This window comes from Lissotriton vulgaris, chromosome 3_2, assembly GCF_964263255.1.
Source record: "Lissotriton vulgaris chromosome 3_2, aLisVul1.2, whole genome shotgun sequence".
NCBI classification, from domain to species: Eukaryota; Metazoa; Chordata; class Amphibia; order Caudata; family Salamandridae; genus Lissotriton; species Lissotriton vulgaris.
Window position 1 is genome coordinate 160,983,603 of NC_141690.1, and position 23,385 is coordinate 161,006,987.

At 43.2% G+C, this 23,385-nt stretch overlaps 1 protein-coding gene across 2 annotated transcripts in view; it reads left to right on the forward strand.

Moving 5' to 3' along the window:
• Positions 1-1,343: 1,343 nt before the first annotated feature.
• Positions 1,344-23,385, forward strand: part of SH3TC1 (SH3 domain and tetratricopeptide repeats 1) — a 368,620-nt gene continuing 346,578 nt past the window's right edge. Inside the window, exon 1 of one of the 2 annotated variants that reach the window (XM_086964135.1) lies at positions 1,344-1,701. The gene's annotated coding sequence lies outside the window, so the exon portion shown is untranslated. The remainder of the gene's footprint in view (positions 1,702-23,385) is intronic. The other variant, XM_086964136.1, reaches the window with a different exon arrangement.

A 23,385-nucleotide genomic window follows, 5' to 3' on the forward strand; every position in this document is an offset into this window, starting at 1 on the left:
TCACACTGGATTCCACTGCAAACTAAAAGTAGGTTGAGAGCACAAAAATAGGAACAATGGGCTACCTCTTTGAAAAATGGCAACAATACATTGGTAAAAAAGTGTGTTTTGTTTATTCAGCATGTTCGTGAAAGCTGGGAAGATGGTGACTTAAGCACAGCAAACAGTTTGTTGGTGTCATTTCTAGGGAGAAAAAACAGGCACTTTTATCCAGAGCACTTTTTTCCAATAGTTCCCTTAAAAATCAAAATATAGCTATATTTTGCATATTTTCTCTGTCCTCTCCAGGAGAATCCACAAACCCTGGGTACTTTTAGAATCCCCAGGATTTTAGAAAAAAAGGATACAAATTTGGCATGGATATCTTATGTTGAAAAAGTTATGAAGCCCTAAGCACAAACTACTCCCAAATAGCCAAAAAAAGGGCTCAGCATGGGGGGAGGAGCGGTTAAGCAGTTAAGGCAGGGCTTTAAGTGGGCTGGGTCCTGTTGGTGCTCAGAACTGGCAGTTCTAAAAAGCAGGTGCCAAGATGGGTCCCTATCGGGCTCTTCGTTTTTACCCTCACTCTCAGGGTGAAAAAACATAATCTTAGCTCCACAGAAAAATCACCCTTCAGCGCCTTTGATGTACCATCAGAGACTCGTTATAGTTCTTTCACGTTGTCATCCTGTCAGAACTGAAGCATTTTCAAAGTTATAAACAACAAAGCCATAGTTGTTGCTAATTTATCTTATGCAGCTAACAACCATTGGCAAAGACAACAGACCTGGCTTGTTGTATATGTAATATTACTTGTTGTATTATATAATCTGGATGCAATGATAATAACAGCAAAATGCCAGGGCAGCGCACTATGCTAAGCACAGATTTTTAGTTTAGGTGTTTTAAGCCACGCACCTTTGAGAGACCCCCCCCCCCCCCCAGTTTTTTAATCCCACTTAAAGCCCTGAGTTAAGGGTCTAAGGACCCCTTCCTGTTTGTGAACGCTTACCACTACCTTTTAGTAGTGGATAAAAAATGAATGTTTTGCAACTAATTTAGTCGCAAAACATTCATACATACCACTGCGATTCTGTATTTGGAAGGGACGCCCTTAACACACCCCTTCCAAATACCCAATCGGTGTGTATGTGCAATTCTAAATTGCGAATCGGTAAAAATGGTTTGCACATATGGCCCTAAATGTTTTATTTGTTGATGAGTAACACAGAAGTAGGAGGCAGTTTATTCGTGAAATTCACAGCTGTTCCAGCGTTGACTTTTTTTTATCTGGATGACACACAACGCCGCCAAATGATTAGCAACCAACGAACTTCAAAACACGGAAAAAACTCTTCAGACTTGAACATTTTCCACAAGAGGCTGCATGTTGTTTACTTAAACAGCAGCTAACCCGAACGTGCCAATGGTTTGTTCCCAGAGGCTGCAGGGCCTGGCAAATAATTTCTTTGTTTTTTCAGTTAACGCGACAGTTTTTAATCTGGGTACACTTTAACAACAAAGAGGGCGTTTTTAACTAACCTTATCCGTTAATGGTCAACACAGTGTTAGTCTGCAGCTTGCAACTGAGCTATTTAGTCAACAGGAAAGGTAAAAGGTTCACACAGGAAGGACCCCTCTGAAGTCAGTTCCGAAGAGAGCCGAGGGCTGCAGGCCGAGTTTAGTCGCCGACAGAGCAGGCTTCGACGAGCAAGCAGAAAGGTAAGAAAAATATCCTCTCCTCCACGAGCGTAGGTTTCTACAGCCTGTGACCTTAGGCATTACATAATATTGATCTCAGCCTATGATTTGTATCCGGATGTTCAGTTTAGCGATGAACATCGAATGTTCTAGAGAATAATAATTTTAAAAAGGATCGTAGCTCATCTGTGACAGCTATATTGGAAGGGAATTAATTACATTGTATTGGTGCATGAAAGTTATTTAATATGTTTTAGTGTTATTGGTGAAATGCAAAGTGATCTAAGTGAAAACAGTTTAATGAAGCATTTAATTACTTTTTATATATTGTCGTTTGTGACGGTGGTTTCATTATTTATTACTGAATCGGGGTCGTTTACATTAACCAGGGCCTGTTGTTGCTGGTCAGATGTGTAGAAGGGTAATGGTCAACTGTGGGGGTGTTTTTTGCTTAGGGGCCTCAGAATTACGTCATCGACCACGAGAACATACGTCGAAGTAGTTTGGGGCCCTGATTCCGCGTTTGTTGGAATCCAGGTACTTTTCATCAAAGCAGTTATATAAGATACACTGGTACGTATGTATGTGAAGGGTATTTCTATAGCAAGACAAACTTAAACTCAGGGAGTGATAGGATAGGTAGCTGGGTTGTGGATGGTTCATGCATTGTGATGTAACTGGAGCAGAGTTGGAGCAGGCCCCAACAGCTCTGCCAAGTACCACGCTTTAGACGTTAGAGTAACGCATTTTATGTAATATGGTGGTCCGCATCACAGATATCACACATTTAGCGCCTGTTGTCCACCCACTGGTGCTGAGAGATTAGAACTAAGCAAGTAGTGACTGCAACACGTGGATTACACCAGCCGGACAGGTGTCTTTGTTTCTCCACATGTCCAGTGCAACACACAATCCAGAACTCGGCATGCAACACAACCACTATTATGGGAGCGAAAAACGACCAATAAAAAAAAGAGATGTTTAAGTGCATACCGTGACCTTACAGAGTTATCACTGGTGATGTGCTCAGCTTTGTGTGCCACTGATCGCCACTTACATCTGCAGCCAGACCGGCATATAGGGTGACCAACCGTCTGTAAATTTCATGGACTGTCCGTCATTTTAGTATGATGTCCACAAGGCGTCCGTAAATTGGGGATCCCAAATTACGGACGCCTTACAGACATCATACTAAAATCGAAATGGGAAATCTCAGAAAGGAATGCTGTTTCCTATGCGAGAGGCCCGTGAGTTTTAAGATTTCACTCGGGCCTCTCGCTCTTCTCTTTTAATCTATAGAGGCTCCCTGCAACCGCCCCTCCCGTACCTGGCGCAGACTGTGGAATGACCCATTGTCAGTCTGAGACTGCAGCTGATTGTCATTCTATAAGTGCTAATGGGCCGAATTGTAGTGACAGCATGTGGTGTGCCTTCTCCTGCATGGGACTAGTGCAAAGCATTCTGCTTTTGTCTTGGATCCATGCTGGAGAAAATACAAATAAAATAACTAACACCGTTTTCACTTTACATTTAAAAGACGGATTTCAACATACAAATAAAAAATACTATTTATTAATGTTTATTGTTACTAGCACAAAGTTTGATTGCAGAAAGGGCCCGATGTCGCTTTGTAAAGTTGCGCGCATACTGAAAAACAGTGAAGTGGACAATTTGATCAACCTTGTATAAACTTATTTTGACTTGTATTTATTTTGGTTGTCTATTTACTTACTTATATATTATTGTGCCACCTCCTCTGATATGTCTGTAAAACTTCTGTTTCGTCCTAATTTTTTGTCCTGAATTTTGACCTTCTGTCCTGAATTTTTGTCTTGAATTTTGACCCTTTGTCCTGAATTTTTATACTGACCGTCCTGAATTTGCACCCTGCCAGTTGGTAACCCTACCGGCATATATTAAAGTCATTTTGCAGCTGAGTGAGTACTCAGAGCTGCAGCCCGACTTGCCGCTCAGCGCTTCCTTACAAAAAAACCAGCCTAGACATTAAAGCAAAGGAGCTGAGGGGCCGGAGATGAGGGCTGATAATCCCTCTTCTCACCCACGTCTTCCCAAGAAGGAGCGCTTTACAGCCTGCATGTGCCACTAACTCTGACGCATTTCTGTGGTGTGTATTAACTCAGTCAGTGCCTGAAGGGGCATGTTAGGCCTGTGTTCATTAGCTGCTGAGACCCCACCACAGCTGCCTGTCTGTCACGTGGCATGTAGTTCCTTCAGTGCTCGTCAGTAGACTGTGATTTTTGCAGGGTGGCAGCTTACCTATTGCTGTTTTTCCGGCAAAAGGTGCCACCCCGTACAGGGCCGGACTGGGAACCTAAACCGGCCCTGGCAAAGTGCTTGGCCGGGCCCCCGGGGGGTTGGGGGTGCAGCCGAGATGTTTGCCAGGGCCCGTTTCGGCTGATTTTGATACAGGGGCCGGTATTGCAGCTATGCTGCAAAAACGGCCCTGTAACTAAACCGGGCCCCCACCCTGGCAGCCCACCGGGGAAATGCCTGGTGCCTGCTACAGCGACAGTGACTTTTCCTTTTAGTGGCTTCAGGCATGATTCTGAATACTGCCGAAGTTGGAGAGTTTTGAGCGTCAGCATCATGATCACCATTGTAATACTATATGTACAGTTATTTTCTGTTTTTGGCGCCCAGCGCCAGAGTGGAGCCGTTGACTGCTATGCATTAAAAAAAACGGGCTATTAACATTTGTTCATGTCCACATGAAGCATCTGTATTACATAACGTTTCTATTTTTGTTATTTTACCTATCAGTCAGGGATCATCACATGCAGCTCTAAAGCACTTCTAAAGTGCTTTCTTCATTATACCTTGTGTTTGTTGTATGTTCTAATGAGGGAGAAAATACCCTCTTTTTGTGTGTGTGTGTTTTTTTTCTAACTTTCAACCGGCTGGTACAGTAAAATGTGAGTTTCTTGTCGCTCAAATGTGTGTTATTTAGGATATTTATATGTTTCCCTGGTCTTCATTGCTTGATTTTTCTCATGAGAAAGTGTCACTCATAGTTGTTAAATGTCACTCATAAATACAGTGAAAAAATCAAAATGTCACACATAAGTAATCTGAAACCTTCACAGCTATGCCCAAAGGATATGGGAATGTTGATCCAGATCCTGGGCACATTGATGGAAAAGGCCTGCTGGGGTACATAATTTATCAGGTGCAAAACCCCCCACTTATTATGAGTTTCTGAGAAATAACATGGATTTTGGTGCTTCCCACACCAACATCTGCTGCATAGTTCTTTAAATACCATACACGTTTCTCCTGTTAAACTAAGGCAGGTTTGACCTGCCAAAACTTCCACAAAGGTGAGATATTGAATGCTCCTGGTGATTATCGGATGCAGTAAGTTCCACACAATTCGTAATTCCGACCCCTGCACAAACAGGGGTTAAAACAGGTGTCTGAAAACACTGATCCACTTGCAATCAGGGCCCTAGACAGGTGCTCAGAATGCAGAGGTGAAAAAATTGACACGTTGAACACTTCCAAACAGTCATTTTGGTATATGTGGGACCAAAATATGGTTCTTCTTAAAAACACATTTTTCATGCTTAATAAAGAATAATACAATGTAAATTAAGTATGATATGTATATATTATAACATTCTTTTGTTTGTCTATGATTTAACAGCACATGTTTACATTTGATACGTCTTGGTGCTTGATTGTTACTGGAAAAGTGTGCTTTGTAGCTCTCTATTATAGATGTTATATTGAAAAAGTACTTTTTCCTTTGAGGAGCGTTCCCTTTTGTTTTGGGCATGGTGAGGTCTTTTTTGCTTGTAGAAAAATCATAGCCGGTTAAATGCCTCCTTTTCGGGGCTATTGTGATTTCTAAACGGTGAAGTTGATATGTCAAAGCAAGGAAGATTAAAATGTTTTTGAAAGGCTAGTTGCTAATTAACCTATAAGAAACTCAGTCATAACATAGAGAATCATTGATGGGTAGTGCGCAAGGTTGTTTTACAGAGGATTACCAAATTATGTTATAGACAATTCAAACTTCAAGTTGTCTGTGATGTCACTTTGAACTCTGAGATGGAAAATAACTCAAACTTGACATCTGCACCGTGTTCATGTTTATATAGCGTATGGCTCCCTCTTGTGGTCACCTCCACCATCCCCTAACCCCCCAACATGATCCCTTGGATCAGCGATTGAGAGAGGAAAGTTATGTGTAACCATGCACAACTTACCCATCTTCATTCTCCACTTCTTTATGATCCTCGTCATTAATAGCATATATATATATATATATATAAAATAAATATATCATATATTTAAAAATGTTTGCTGCCCTGTCCCACCTCCCCTTGGTTTGCTCTCCCTCCTTCCCGCAATAAGCAAGAAATAAAAAGAATATCTGGTGTACTGCCACTGTCTTCACCACAACCCACCCTGAATCCAAATATTTACCAAAACTCATGCTCACAGCTCTCAAAAAGAAATCAGAAAGTATGTGTCTTGCTGGCAGTCAGTTTATTGGCATCGTTCTACCTCCTGCAAGCCTGTGGAGACCAACCAGAGACCCGGAGAGGTAGCAGCCTATGATCCATCATTCTGCCATCTCTTTCTGGTGCCTTGAGAAGGTGGCAGAGCCTCTACTGCTTAAAATACAGAGGCCAAACTCACAAAGGCATTTAGGATTACATAAAGTAGTATTCCTGCTCTTTTCCGTCATCTTTCAAAATTGTTTTTAATTGTGCCCAAAACATTGAAATTGGAATCAGTCAATGAATATCGCTACCTAGGGATGTGGTTTGATAGGTCTCTAAAGTGGCATGCGCATCTTGAGGCTCAGAAAGCTAAAGCCTATACATCGATCAGTGTTCTGAAAATATTTAACAGCGATTATGGAGATATGTCACACAGACCGCTGTTAAAAGCATTAGGCGCAATAATACCCTCGCAAGTACTCTATGGAGCAGAAGTCCTTTATTTGAGCGGTAAAGGCAACTGGGACTTGGAGGAAGGAAAATGCCTGAAAACCCTGTTGACTCTGCCACGCTCATCAATGATCCAAGCAATAAGAACCAAGCTAGGAACAACAGCTTGGGCGGGGTACAGTCCCAAATAGCTTTAATTAGATTTTGGAAACGCTTGGACAATGAGAAAGGCCAGAAAGTATCCCAATGGTGAAGAAGAGAGACCCAATTAGTAACCTAAAGTGGGCAAAAGTGAATAGGAAGAAAATCCAGCAGGCCTGTGCGAATATAAAGGTTGAAATCTGCCATGAATCCTTACAAGTAGAATGCACTAAAAGTGAGCTGAAGTATCATGGTCAAGAAGTCTCTAGAAGAATAGACATTTAATATCTGGTTAAGAAAAAATCTGTACAGTTCATGATGAAGGCATGGTAAAATGAAAATTGGTTCCCTTACCTGGATATTTTACCAAACCATTGGTACAGACAGGAGATACTAAGATTGCGAATTGGTATAAACCCATGGTTGGTAAATGAAGAATTAAAAACAAAAATGTTGGACTACAAAGGGTTTTGTAAGTGCAGGCTGGGTACAAAAGGTGATATAGTGCACATCTTGTTAGACTGTACAATAACTCTAGAGCAGCGTAAACTATATCTTCGACCTACATTTTTAAAATATGATACAAGGCTACGGGCTCAGGTGGTCAACCTACTTACAGAAATGCCTACTATCGAAATTGCAATTGCATTAGGGAACTATATATAGGTAATATAAAGTTTCCTTAAAGCATAAGAGCCATAACTTTTAGAGTTTTCTATAAGGATGTACTTTAAAAAAAAGAATAACAAAAAATCCAAAACGAAAAATGGAATGTTATTATAAAATTGACTCCAAAAATAGATGAATTGTATAGTTTTTTAAAAGAAAAGTTAGTTTTAAGTTTATATAACCTTTTAAAAGGCAGGGTCACCCAAAGAAGATTTGTCTCTATTGCCACTCCATTTTAAACTATTTATTTATTTTTGTGAAGATTGTATAAATGGTGCTGTAGAATGTTTTAACTGCAATCGATTTTATCGTTGTTTAAAGACTAAGGTCTAAATAAACATTACCTTGGCCTTGATCTACTATATTGTGTGGATCTAACAATTTGAAAGGTTTTTTAAATAAACCACAGAGAGAAAAAGAAGGGCCTAAGAGCTGCGAAAGCAAGAACTGCTGAAGAAGCAACTGACTTGGCAACAGCCCTGCTTGCCTGTTTGCTTATCCTCGACAATTGTGCCAAAGTCACCTCGCACTGCAAGATGCTGATCCTAAAAAGCCTGGGAGGGCTGCCAGCACTTCTCCAAATACACAGGAACTCCTGTGGAACTGCAGAGCGGTTCCCCTGCATCTCGCAAGTACCAAAGACTGAGCTGTGAGGATCCCAGACTGTGAAAATCCAACACTGGAAAGCACCATTGCAGCGAGCCTTCTAGACCGAGTTGAAGTGGGCCAATGGTGCCAACGTGGTCCTCTAACCCGCCAGATTCAAAGCTCACCTTGGGTCTCCCCGCTGTGGACTTCTCAGTGCTGTCTGCAACACCTGGTTGTCGGCCCCATCTACCACAACTGCTCCCGGTGACGAAAACCCGATGTGCAAGGCTACTTCTGCACCCTTTGCCCCTGGCTGGTGGAGAAGAGGACCAAAGGTCTCTCCCCCGGGCCCGAGCATTGTGAGGTCTGAGCCTGTGTGTTAATTCAGCCTGATTGGCCTTCCAGTCAGATACTGCAGCATGTGTTGACTAATACAGACTGTCATTGTCTTGCATTGGGCACCCAACGTTGTTATGCAACACTGCAGTCGGTTGCCCGCTTGCTGCTGGAGGTACAATTCTGGTGCTGCTGTGGATCTTGTCCCATACACCTTTCTAGTCCTGGAGGTTGGTCCCATAAGTTGCTGCCAAGAACTCGTATGCTGTAACTGTATTTCCTTCCATAGGATAACATTGCAACCTCTGGCAAACGCACTGTCGACTGTTTAAATGCAAAACTATTTCTCTTGAAAAACGTACTTAGCTGATCGTATTGATTCTGGCGCCAAAACATATATAAAGATATGTATTATTTTTATAAATTAGTGTGGGTCTCCTTATTGAGTCGTGTGCATCATTTATTGACTATTGTGTCTATTTGCAGATGTCTCTGATAAGCCTAAAGCTGCTTGACCACAGAGCCCCCAAAAAGGCACCTTGGGATTGCTAGCGCAAGCCCTGTCCACTCGTCAGGGAACCCTTCACTCTTTGCATAGTATATCTCATTTTGGTACACTGCATATGGAGCCGGCTTCCTGCATCTACTTTGTTGGAGATTGGGATAACAAACACATGAGTACCCCCGGTGAGGCACGGGCCACTCCCAAGTCCAACATTAAAACAGCTTACTGACAATTTTGAGATAATTTTTTCTAAATTCTCAAGCAAACCATGGTACCTTAACAGTTGCTTTCCTTTCAGTCAAGGACTCTGTCATGAAGTAGGATTTCCTGGATGAGATAGAGCCACTCCTAGCAAGGCGATTGTACTTGCAATTTCGGTATGGAACCCTGCCCCTTCTTTACTGTTAAGTGGTCTCTGGCCTTGAGGGTTGCCCGTAGGCGGTGCCTGGCATGTTTCACCACCAACAAAACTATTGAACATGGCCTGATCTTTTGCCCGGCTTACAAAAGTAGCAAGAGGAGTTGGATAATCCGGCTGTGTCAGAATTTGGGGGTCAGGGACATAATGAGGCCCTCAGGATACTGAGATTTGACACCAGTAAAATGGTCTATGTTTTTACCTGATACTTCATGGGAATCTGGAGATTGATCGTAAAAGTTTGTGTCGTCCACAACAAATTGGTTCCTGTTGTTTAATTCTCAATAACATGTTATTTAGCTTTAGCACAATTGATACTACATGAAAATAACTGACTGACAGGGTGTGCAGCTGAAGATTGAGATAATTAATCGGTTCTGTATCAGATAACTTTGACAGTGGTGATTATATTATGTTGTGCTATATCTATACATTTGTTTTATATCTTCAGCCAGCAAGTTGTACAAATCTTACTCGCTTGTTCAGTTTTAGACATTCTTTGTATGTTGATTGCAATTTATTTATTATCTATTTAATAGCAGAGGAACCAATATATGCATGGATGTGCTCATTGATTACTATTGATTGGCTATTTTGTAATGCATGTTTTACCTTTAAAGTTTTATGTGCTGTTATGGCTTAGTGCCGAAATAAAAATAATTGGTTTGATACTCTGTCGCAATGGCGATGGAGTGGCTATACAGCCAAGATAATTGTACACCCACCCAATTAAGATGCGGGGGCGGACCATAGGTTTAATCACGACAGAGACTACTCCCTCTCCACTGTGAATAAAACCATTCTTAGGCCCTGCGAAGCAAAGGTCATCAGAGGCAAACCCTGGCAGTAAGGGGTAGTGAAAACTTCTAAATGCTCCCCTCACCATGGTGAGAGGACTTCCATGGCGAGAGGAGCATTTTCGTTTTGCTCCGATTTTGGGATTTTCCTTTTGGAAAAAAAGAAAACTGTTAGGTGCATGGCTCTGGCATGTTGACGTAGCCCTGCACCAACAGTAAAATTCATTGACAAAAACTGTTGCCATGACAGCAGTTTCACAAATGCCTTATAAATGACCACTAGCTCGGTGACTATTTATAAATCTGGCGGGCAGCCCAACCACCAGGGCTACAAAGTAATTTACACCATCACTCTGGTGGAACAACGGGCCATTTGCCAGCATTTAAATTTGCCTCTTCGTCTTGAACATGGAAGTCAAAGTCCTTCAGTGAGGCAAGGCAGGAAGTTGAGTCTGAGAAGAGCTCCACTACTTTAGGTAGGCATTGAATGAGGTCCCAGTGAGCAGGTAAAGACCTGAGTGGGAAAATTCTAAATTTTGTGTTTAATTTTCTATGTTGTACTTATTTGGGGTACTTTCAGCAGAAAAGGCTGCAGTCTGTTGCTGAAGAGTCCTCAACAAGGCTGGATACCTTTTCCATAAGGAATGAAATGGAGTTGCTGCTGCAGAAAAGCTTCTAGCCAGAGAAGCCTGAATTTTCATCTCAGCTGCAATACACCTAGGTCAGAGTGACTTGGTAGGTTTGTCCGGTCCTCTGGAGGACTTTGAAGCCAAAACATTTATAGGTCCCAGGTTTTTCAGGATGTTAGGAGAAGTACACTTTGACATATCCAGGGGTCTCAGTACCTCAGGAACACCACTTGGTGTTTCAGACTCACTCTGCACAAGCCACCTGTAGGGTCAAGGGCGGTTAGCTGTGTTCCTCGGGACAAGTCTTTTTGTAGCTTGTTGGGCCCTGTAGCTTAACAGCAGATACGCTAACTGGCCCTTGTGATAGAGCGCGCAGGTCACCCGGGTCACCGAATTTACCAATTTTTCCACGCACTGGGCCCTGGCGTGCATAGGATGACGGAGTTTGCATGAACCGGGTGATTCTTACACGCTACTATGAGTAATTCGGGGGGGTGACTCTTACACCACTTACTATTCATGTACCTGACTTACCACAGGCACATTACTCCTGACGGATCAGGAGCTAGCAGTGGATAGGTGACAAGATTCCTAAAGGGAGAAAAACTTTTATATACCAAGTACGTTTATCCACACCTTATATTGTAAATGACCACAGGCACCTGATGAGTTTTTAAAGATTTATCAAGAAATTTCAGAATGAATATGCCAAGATGATAAGCCAAATACAAATTAATACATCAATCATTAAAACTAATGCCACAATGTAACTATGGATTAGGGCAAGTACCATTAGGGTAAGTGAGAACACTACAGGGTACGAGAAGTAGGAACAGAGCTATTCACCATAAGTTTAAACTAGGGCATGGGACATGAACAGGACCTAAAATTGTGTACTTAAACTAGGCTACTTATGCTATTCTAACTAAGTTCACTGCAACCATGCTAAAGGGAAGGGGAAAAAATGGAACACACTAATATAATACGACACTTTAATAATATCCTACAGGTAGGGAGAGAAGTGGAACAATTCTAAATAACCATTGTATATAATTTGCATTCAAAGGTGATAGAGCAATATCACAGGCAAGAGTGCTTTATTAAGAAGAGAAGAGAGAGAGATAGGAAGACGTAAACCCACAGATTAATAATTACCTAGATAGGAATGAGGACTAACCCTGGCCATGGGTCAGTTTGGAAAGACGGGGACAAGGACCCTCAAGGATTGGAATACCAGAATGCGAGAAGGTACAGCTCACGGACAATCAGGACAGGATACCCCTCAGGATTTGGGTCAAGACTGGGCTCACCAAGGTACGACCAACACCCACAGCTTCGGATGCAACGCCAGCGTTACCCCTCTCTGCAAGTAATCCGCCAGTAACCCCGATTGGGTTTTCGAATTTCCCCAGCAAAGTGCTTCGCCAGTACTTAGGACTCTCTCCACCCCTAGGAGTTTGTGGAAAGTATGGACAGAGTGCTCCGCAGCACTCAAGATTGATCACCTATAGAGTTCGTAGGGTCAGTGACAGGTCTGCTACTCGGACAAGTCGGACAATTTCTCTAAGCTATACTAGGCTAGTTATAGTGTTTTGGGACCCCTAGACCACCCACAAATGTTGCAAGTGACAGTTTCCCACATTATGATTGGTCAGGAGAGGTGATTTGGTCATTGTCACCTCCTAGAATTCAGTGTTCCCATCATTATTATTCAACTTTGCATACCCGCCCCTTGGGTTCACGTTCCCAGGCATAGGAATATAGAAGACAATGAGAGAGAGCATTTTACAGATACATTGTTGCACAGTCAAGGAAAACTGCCGTGTCTTCTAGGTGGGTTCTCAGGCGCATCGAGCTTCAGGAGCCAGCTGGCTAGTTTTAGCTTCTGCGCAGTGGGGTTTCTCCCATGTCACGTGACAGGGTTCAGAAGAGCTTCAAGTATGGCGTAGCTCCCGTTTTCCCCAGCCCCCCAGATACGCGGTACATGAAAAGTAAGCGAAAACAAATTAGAATCACACGTAAAAATGATCATACTGTATACCGTTATAGACTTTACTGCAGCCCTTATTTCATAATATCTATAGCATTAAAGTTTAGTGCAAAAAGACAGATAGGCTGAAGCAGCGGTGGCAAGCAGAGAGCGTGGTGAGAGACAAGCGGCCATGTTTGCAACAGTGCGCATGAGCATCACAATCCCTCCAGAATGCGAGTGCGTCACATCACGTGAGTATGACCGACGCATGCGCAGACTGGATTTCTGCAAAGCAGCCTTTTCCGTAGTGCAAGCATTGTTAGGATGAAAAGACACACAGGCAAGCCTCCTGGGGACACCCGCGTGTTGGGGAAAACGCTAAATAAATGACGGACAGGTTGAATTAATATGATTACAAGTTAGGCGAGGTTCTTGAATCAGAGCAAGTCGCTTTACGTGCGAATCCTTGCTCCATCAATCCCCTCTTTGATGATATTTACTATCATCACTATAAAGGAAACAGATGCCAACTTTCATTCTTCCATATCATGCATTTCAATTTCCACAAACTTATTGTTAAGTTTTCTTTCGGCTTCTCTATGAGAGTGATGATTCTTTGCCTTTTTGTATATTTGATTCCTCAATTCTTCTAATTCTAACTCATCAATATTTCTCTTCACTCCTCTCTTATTCACAGGGTACTTTTTGCATTTCTGACATTTACAGCAAATGAATATGATCAGTGCAACCACACCTATTCCAGCCATTGGCATCAGTATTTTCCACAGAAGATTTTTACCTAAGTTAGAAAACCAACTACCTATAGAGGAGAGACCTCCAGTCAGTCTCGTCCAGTCACTGTCAACCTCCAATGGATTGAGTTCTTTTTCCAAATTAGTTATGTTTCTTACATATCTCTTAAGTTCGATACTTTTGTCAGGTATGTAGGTGCAACAATGTTGCGCCTTCAGCATTCTACAGACTCCGCCCTCTTTTGCTAATAAGGTATCAAGAGCAAGGCGATTCTGTAAAACCATTGATCTGATCGCAACCATCTCAGTATTGACCAGCAGGAATCCAGCAGCAGTGTCAGTTGATAACCGATCCACTACTGTAGACAATTTGCAGATTCTGTGAGTATTCAGAACTACCCCCATTCCAGGTATCAGTGCACTAAAAATATCACCTATAATTTCGCCTACACTTTCACGCTTTCTACGCGCTAAGCCATTAGTCTCTTCATTGCTTCCAGCAGCATTATTCACATAGTATACTTTCGGGAAGACAAAGCCAAAGTAGCAGCTTCCATACCAGTGATCCGGCAATTTGAAATAAGCCTTGTTCCCACATATATAATAAATTCCGGGAAACACAGGTTCTGACCCATTTTTGAAACCCCAACCTCCAATTACCTTGTAATTATGTTCACACTCGCTGGAACCGATGAATACATTGTTATAATATTCTGTCCTTTCTCTATGGAGACAAAGTTTCCCTTTCCGTTCAAAATCCAGCAACAAAGCAGGAGTAGCTTCGCTTTGCGAGGTGTTGTCCATGTGCTCTGCCCACCTTGGGACTCTATCCTTTTCGTCATTCGCCTTTTTCTGAAACTTTTCCCTCCTTCTGTCTGCCATTTTTATAAACATCTTTTCCTGCTCTTGCAAAGAACAGGTCAGATTAGCTTGTCTTGCTTCATTCAAGTCTATGTCACATATAGTCAGGAAATATTCTCCCATATAACGGGTTACCTCGCTCCTAATATGTACAAGGTTCAGGTGCCCCCTAATAGGAAGTTCAGAAAAGATTACGTCAGCATTTGAATAGTAGCACTGTAAAGTGCTTCTATAAAACAAGCTTGCCAATATACTACAGGAAATTCCGTAGGTTAGGGGTAAGTGGTGATATGTCACACCTTCAGCTACAGAAGTGGGTAGCTTCATGCAGACATAACAATCTTCTATTTCCATAGCCTCTACATAATGCACTAAAAGGTTAGCGAAAACATTTAAATGTGTCCGGTTTCTCATCTTGTGAAAATGTAGTCCGCCCTCATCTGATGCTTCTAATTTTGTTCGTGTGTGTCTCAGACTAACTGGGTTGTCACGTCGTTCTAAGCTTCGTGGAGTCTCTTCAGTATGTACAACGTCTGTGTCTAACGTTTCAGGTTCAGTAGGGGACAAGTTAGGATCTTTACTTATCATAAAAGGTATAAAGACTGTTAGTCCTATCCACATCACTATCAACATAGCTATACTACATAAGCATATTTTACAGCACGTTTTGCAACACCTAAATCTGGATCTTCCAGCTACGCTTGAATCAGACATTATAGCTTACAGGTGGCTTTTGCAACCCTTCCTTTTCTTTTTTACACCAAGAGTTCACTCGGGTTTGTCTTCAAGGAGGGTCTTCGTCAGAACTCCGATCAGCACCGGACTCTTCGTCACTTTTGCCACTGCGGTTGGGCTCATCAATTTCTTCCAACACCAAGTATGTCCATTCAGGGCTCCGATACAGCCTGTTCTGTTTCTTTACTCTGTCGCTCTTTCTCAGAGACTTGCCTCGGGCTGCTTTTCTTTCACTTTCAGCCCTTTTTCGGTCTTTTAGTTTTTCTTCAACTGTCTTTATTCGGAGTCTCAGCCTTTTGACGTATCGGGGTTCACCCTTACTTCTGTGATTTTCAGTGGTCGAGGACACTTGGCCTTCCTCGTGCACTCTTTTTATCTCACTTTGTTTTTGTGCTTTCTGTCTGACAGCGTCTATTTCCTTTCCTGTCTGACTAGTCCCAGGTCTTTCATCTATTTCTTCTGCCTGGTTTCTATGCTGGCCTTGTTCAGGTTGGCTTTGTATGTGTTCTTTGCTTTCAGGCGATCTGGATTCTGATTCCTGAACACGTTCATCTATCTCTATCTGCTCCTGTTCATGCACTTCGTTCCTTTCATTTTCTTCCGCATGAACTTCAACTTTGACCACTATCTGTCCCTTTCCAGATTCCGGAGTTTCAGGAGGAGTGTCGATGTCTTGGTCTGTCCCTACTTGGCCTACTTCCTGATCAGGTGTGATGTGAGTCTCGCTGACCTGACCTGCGTCCTCTAGTTCTGTCTCACCTGGACTATCCCACTCACTGTCTAGGTAGGAATATTTCCTGGTTCGTATTGGATCAAGAACCTGGTCGTCGGCAGGGAACCAATCAACGTCTCGACTTGTGCTCGGCAGTTCGATGTCAGCGAGATCCGGACTCTCTTCGGGAGTCTCCTCAGCTGTGCTGCCTTCAGCTTCAGTCGCGTTTTCTCCAGTTACCCGCTTCGTGTGGCTGGCATGGATCCACTTCGGTACACCAGCACACTTTACAGCAGTAGTGGTGACAAGGATCACTTGTCTTGGCTTTCCCCACTTTGGCCCAAGGCAACTCTTCCGGGTGTGTTTCTTTAACACCACCCAATCACCAGGTTGCAGTTTATGTGCTGGAGTCTTGGGCCAGTCGTCAGCTGTCTCTCCAATCTGGTGAGAGAGAGAACGCACTTGGTCACCCAGCTGCTTGCAGTATTCTAGCACCAAATCATCAGAAATGCTTCGCAGTTTGTGTCCAGGTACCCATGCCTGTCGCATCACTCTCCCCATTAGCACCTCATGGGGGCTCAGGCCTGTTTTTCGATTCGGAATACTTCTCAAACTCATCAGCACAAGGGGCAAAGCTTCTATCCAGTTCATTTTGGTGGAATCACACATTTTCGCCAGTCTGGACTTCAGTGTGCCATTTATCTGTTCAACTATTCCAGAAGCCTCTGGACGGTATGCACAGTGCAGTCTTTGCTTCATTTTAAATGCCGTACAGAGTTCGTCTAAGACATCGTTTGCAAAATGCCCACCTTGGTCTGTTTCAATCGTCTCAGGAATTCCATACCTAGGTATCAACTCCCTGAGCAATAGTTTGGCTACGGTTAGGGCATCATTTTTCTTTGCTGGGTAAGCCTCCACCCACCTGGAAAACAGGCACACTATGACCAGGACATATCTATATACCTTGCATCTAGGCATTGTTATAAAGTCCGCCTGCATCCTGACAAAGGGACCTACTGCCTTTCCAATGGTACTTTGTTCTACTACAGTCCTCTTTCCTGCATTGAATTGCTGACACACTAGGCACCTTTGGCAAAGCCTTTCCGCTTGGTTCCTGAACTTTGAATTATAGAACACTTTGTCAAACACACAACACATTGCGTCCCTTCCCATATGTGTTGGTTCATGTATCATCCTGACCATGGGATCTATCAGGCTGTCGGGCAGTACAGGCACCCCAGTCGAGTTTACCACCACACCATCATCCCTTATTCTGCATTCGTTCGCCCGCCATCTACCTTTTTCTTCCCTGTCTGTTGCCTGTTGTAAGTCTCTCAATTCTTCCCACGTTGACACATTTTCAAACAACATCAGTTGGCAGCTGTTTCCACCCCATAACCCAATTTGGAGGGACATTTGGTGTCGGGCACAAAACTGGGCGATTTGGTCAGCGTATCGGTTTCCGGCTGTCACATCATCATTTCCGGATCTGTGAGCCGCACACTTGACCACAGCCAATTCTTTGGGCAATTGAATAGCTTCCAGTAAGTCTTGTACCACCTTTCCATTCCTGATAGGGGTACCTGAGGAAGTCATGAATTCTCTTTGTAACCACAATTGGCCGAAGTCAGGAACAACCCCATAACAGTACTGGCTGTCGGTATAAACAGTTATTCTTTTGTTTTTACCCCTCTTACATGCTCTTGTCAACGCGATGAGTTCTGCGACTTGCGCAGATTTCACTTCGCATAGGTAAGATGCTTCCAGGGTGTTTGTCAATGTGACTACAGCATAGGCAGCACACAGACCTCCACTCTCATGTCTTAAACACGAGCCATCCACAAAGATTGTAAGATCCCCATCAAGTAAGGCTATTTCTCGGATGTCAGGACGGGGCTTAGTGCTGAATTCTGTTAAATCGATGCAGTTATGTTCCATTTCATCCTCGGCGTCTACATCCAGAGGAACAGGTAACAGAGTTGCAGGGTTTAAGACATTGCACCGAGAAATTGTTACATTCTCAGCACCAATCAAAATTCTCTCATACTTAGTCAGCCGACTAGGTGTGAGATACTGGGTCTTGGTTCTTGTCAGTAGGATTACAACAGAATGTGGAACATATACGGTGACAGGATGTCCCATGACAATATTCTCACTCTGTTCTAGACTAACGCAAGTAGCAGCTACTGCCTTCAGGCATCCAGGTAATCCAGCAGCCACTGGATCTAGAGTGGCCGAAAAATAGGCCACGGGACGCCTGACCAGCCCATGCTCCTGGGTCAGGACTGAGAGAGCACAATTTTCTCTTGTGTCACAGAACAGTTCAAAGTGCTTGGAATAATCGGGCATACCTAATGCAGGAGCGGTACATAGACAATTTCGTAACGTTACCCAAGCGGACATGCTTTCACTGTCCCAACTGACTGGGTCTTCTACTCCTTTCTTGGTCATTTTTATCAAAGGTTTGGCTAGAGCTGCGAATCCTACAATCCACTGCCTGCAGTACCCCACAACTCCTAGGAACATTCTTGCCTCTTTCTGAGTTTGGGGTAGGTCCATTGTTTTAATTATCTTGATCCTTTCTGTAGTGACTTTTAGGATCCCTTTTTCTATCTGGTGCCCCAGATATTTTACTGAGCTTTTACAGAACTGTAATTTGTCAGGTGATACTTTATGTCCTCCCTTTCCTAGGTGATTCAGCAAGGCGATGGTGTCTGTGACACAGTCAGTTTGAGTTTTAGATGCCACTAAAAGGTCATCTATGTACTGCACCAAAACGGACTCTCTTGGCAGTACTAAAGATTCAAGGCATTTCTTTAGGATCTGGTTGAAAATCGATGGACTTTCAGTGTACCCTTGAGGGACACGATTCCAGACATAGATATGGCTGTCAAATTCAAAACTAAAAAGGAACTTGCTTTCTGGATGCAATGGGATGGAAAAGAATGCATGGCACAAGTCAATGACAGTGAACCATTCCGCATTCCAAGGAATCTGATATAGAATCACTGCAGGGTTGGGCACAATGGGACAGCAAGGTACAACAATTTGGTTTACCTTGCGTAGGTCCTGCACTACCCGGTACTTTCCACTAGGCTTTTTAATCCCAATGATGGGCGAATTGCAGGGACTGCTCATTACTTCCTGTATGATGTCTGCTTCGAGCAACCTGTTAATCTCAATTGCGACCCCTGCTTTTACTTCTGCACTCATTTTGTACTGTCTTGTTCTGGGGTATACAGCATTTGTTTTTATTGCTATTTTAACTGGGTCTACATTTGCCATTAAGCCTACATCTTTTCCCGTGAAATCCCACACTTCGGGTACCACTCTTAACTGGAGCTCTTCAGGTAAGTCTTCAACGGACAAGGGTCTAATATCAGTGTCAGGTCTCACTAACATCAGTTTGTACAAGCCATCTTCATCGGGGGTCTGAATTTCGACACCTTTTGGTGTGCAAAAGATGGTGCAGTTCATTTTGCACAACAAATCGCGTCCTAACAGGTTCACAGGACTGGAATCACAGACCACAAATCTGTGCATTTCTTTGAAATTCCCTATAGAGATTTCCATGGGTTCAGTTACTGGAGTACTGATTATTTGATTGGAGACACCCACTACTTGGATTGCTTCTCCCGAGAGGGGTAGGTTAGGAACACCCACTGTTCTCACAGTGGACCGGGTAGCACCAGTGTCCAACAGAAAGGTGACGTCCTTTCCCTCAACCTTTCCTTCAATGTATGGTCCAGTCTGGTCTACCGGTAAGGAGGCGCCAAGCACGCACTCCTTATCCTCCCCCCTCAGGCCCCGTCAATCTTGTTCATCACAGAGGAAAGAATCGTTCAACAAGTACTGCGGAATTGCTGCATTTCTCTCATTCTCTCCTTCCCATACCTCCGCCCTTTCATTCTGCTGACCCTGATTCTTATAATTCTGTCTGGGAGCGCGAGGTACTGGAGGTAGCTTTACCTGTTGCTGGTTCTTTCTTGTCCCCTCTTTCTGCACCTGTGGATTTAAACCATTTATAGGGGCATTACCGGCCTGTAGGTATTGGCACTCGTCTCTCCAATGCCCTATCTGGTCGCACCCGTGGCAGGGGAACTTCTTCATAGCCTCTTCCCGACTCATTTTTACCCGGGGCTTCCCTCCTCCCCCAGCATTGGTATTCTGGGCATTATTATTAGAATTCAATTTACTTAACTGTTTCTCTTGCTGTTCAGCCAATTTCACTTGTGCCCACATAACTTTCTCCTTGAGGGCTTTCTTTTTATTTTCTATTTCATCCTCGCAGTACTTGGCGTACTTAAGGACATCATCTATGGGTTTTCCCTGCCAACTGATTTTATTGTCTCGAATCCATTGGGATATTTCAGGCCTTAATCCTAGCACAAACCTGTAACTGAAATGGGTCATGTCCTTCATGTCCACATTATCGATTCCACTGTAAGTTTTGAATACTTGCAGCAACCTTTCATAAAAGGAGTGGACAGTTTCATCGCGTTCTTGGGTAGTTCTATCTATCCGGGTCCAATCGGTTTCCTTTGCGGGCACCTTTTTCTTCAGGTATTGTATGACGTGATCATACTTCCTCATTACTTCAGGTGAGGGAGCCCCAGTTTTGGGATCTCTCACATATTCATCATTAGGCCAATCAATTTCAATTTTGCATTCGGTCCACAAATCTACAGGCACCACAATGTCGAAAAACCCATCCAGGTCTTTTAGGAGACATTTCTGAACTTTTATGAAACGTTCGACCTGTCTGTACCAATCAACTGGTTTCTCCCGTAATTTTGGAAAGTCATTTGTAAATGGCACAATATACTGTCGGGACCAAGGAACATGGACGTACTTTCCCCCAGGGACCTCTCTCATGGGACACAATTTTTCTGCGGGACCTACTTCTTTGAGCACGTATTCTGAAGTTTGTGATTTAGCCCTACTGTCTTCCTTTTTCTTTGCCCACCGGGTTCTCCATTTTCCTACATCCCCCCATTTCTGTAAGAGTTTCAGTAATTCTTTTATCTGGATTTGTTTTCCTACCACATTCAAGCTTTCTAAGTCTTTGTCTGAAAAATCTACTCTGTAGGGTTTCTGAAGGATTTTGGAGCGACTGACATCGATTCCCATTTCTGTGGCAGTGTCCATCAATCTCTCATGAAGTAATCTAGCGTTCCGGGTAAGGTTTTTGCTGATGAACAGTAACTCTTCTTCGTTAAAGGAGTTTAATCGGTCTAATCCTACATTTCCAGCCATTAGTTCCTCTATTTCTATCCTTAATTTATAGATTTCTAAGTGTTTAGGTTGGGGTGTGGTCTCCTTTTCTAACTCTTTGGTCCATCTGTCCAATTCTTCTGGGGATACTACTGTGGCACTCCTAACCCCTGATGTGCTCTCAATCAGAGCTTCTTTTGCCCTACTCTGACTTCTTGGTCCTGGCATGCTAGCTCTAGATTCCCTAATGGGCATATCCATGAGGACCACCGATTCGCACTCGCTCTCTTGATCATCATCTATGAACACTTCTTTTCTCGGAAGTGGAATGCTAGGAGTTGGCATATTTGGGGTCATAACAGGAGGACGTGGACTAGCCAGTCTATCTCCGTAAAGAGGAATAGCCGGGCCAATAGTTACTGGTATAGTCAGTGAAACTGGATGGGGATGTATTTGGGCTATGGTCCGAACTAAATCATCTCGCTGTCTAGCTAGAGCTTCCTTCTCTCGCTCACGTAAAGCCTTTTCTGCAGAATTGTCATGCAATACTTGGGGTACCAAGGGAGGGTAAATACTTGGGGCCGTCGGAGTAACCAACCGAGGTGGGTCTTCTCCAAACGGGCGGTAGTTTGGGACCGTGGAACTAGGTTTGCAAAACCCATCCCCATCACTGGTTTTACTATCTGTTCCCGTTCCATCTGTCTCACTATCCCTCCGACATCTAGGATACTTGGAAAACTGGTTTGGTGAACTCAGAGGCTCTGACTCTGCAACATAGGGAGGGGGGTTTTTCATCAATAAATCTTCTAGGTGCTCATCTTCAGAGTCCCCCACGGCCATTAAGTGGTGGGTCTTCTCTTTACATTTCCCTTTCCCTTGTTCTAATACCCCCATCATTGGAAACAACCCCTCTACCATCATGTTTTGTCTCCAATGTTTCATTTTCTGCTCTTTGGTTTCTCTATGGACCCTCGGATACCATTTGCTTACTCCCTTGTCCATCCGGGGTCTATCTCTTTCCACAGCCTCAATTTCCCATTCTTCTAGGGCTTCGTACTGTGTTAATCTGGGTCTGGGATGTAATTCATTCATGCGGGTCCTCAAATTAAACAAGATTCTGCCATTAAACGTACCATCAATAGGAAAAGCCAGAACTCCGTCATCTGCAGTATACTTTGCCCAATTCTCTAACCATACACAGGTATGATACCCCTTTTCAAACAACATGAAGGAAGCAGGAGTGTTCGGTGGAGGGATGATCACCCCCTCCTTCGTTCTAATGGGCTTGTCCGTTTTAAAAAAATTCTTTACTTTACCGGCAAATGACATTTTTCTTTTTACTCCATACATCATGTGCGGTCTACCTCGTAAAATCTGTTCCTTATAGAAGCCTAAGTTTTGTGGATTAGGTAAGAACTCAGGATACCACATACACCTTTCCAGACCTCTCTCAAGCTCCTGTTGATTAATTTTGTTTACCTTTGTGCTTCCAATGCTAATGCGACTTTTATTTCGTAGTAACCAATCAACTCTGTGATTACAAAAATCTTTGTCCAATGGGTGCGCGGCCTTTTTCGCGAGACGAGGTCTCACGCTCCGGCACTCACCCCTCCCTTACAATTTCGGCTCCACTACACACCCGCTGTCTCGACCAATACCAGCGCGGCACGGAGTGACGTCAGAGCAGTCTTCCGACCGACTCCCTCCTTCACAAGGTAACGGAAACTTTTAACTTTTCCTAAAGTGCGAATGCAAATATTAGTCAACAACACGCAACGTTTGCCACTGTGTCTGAGTGTTCTAAACAGGTAGAAAAATTTTCTTTCACTACAAGTAAACCACTTCTGTCTACTTTTCATTCACTCCGGACAGACTTCTCTGCCTAACCCCTCACACGAGTAACATAGAACCTGTTATTCCTCTGACTTATCCACTTCTTTCCGGGATATATACTGAGCCAGGCTTTCACCAGCGGACTAATTTACTTACCATTCAAGCCTCGGAGACCCTATCACTCCTTCCGTATGTGACCCTTACTAGGTGATATCACAATGGAAGTTTTATACAAAAGGACTCGTAGCTATCATTTATTCAGATGTAAAAAGATCCTAATTAGTGCTTCCAGGTATTCCTAACCCTGCACTAATGACTCACAACAAGTGACTTTTCCAGCTAACCGGATTCTGCTCACCGTTAGCTATATACCTCCCCAGGGATTCGGACTACACTGAACATTTACAAACAATTCTTTGTTAATATTACATATAACACTTATAGCAGCAATGCAAAAATCATTTACATACACATACAAATCCTTTACATTTGCGCAATATTTAAATCAATGCAATAGGAATTTCAGCAGCACATTTTATTTTCACGGTTTGTTTATCAACTATCCTGTCTACCTATCTTAACTAGTCCTAACCATACTACTGCTACCAGAAAATTACTGATAGA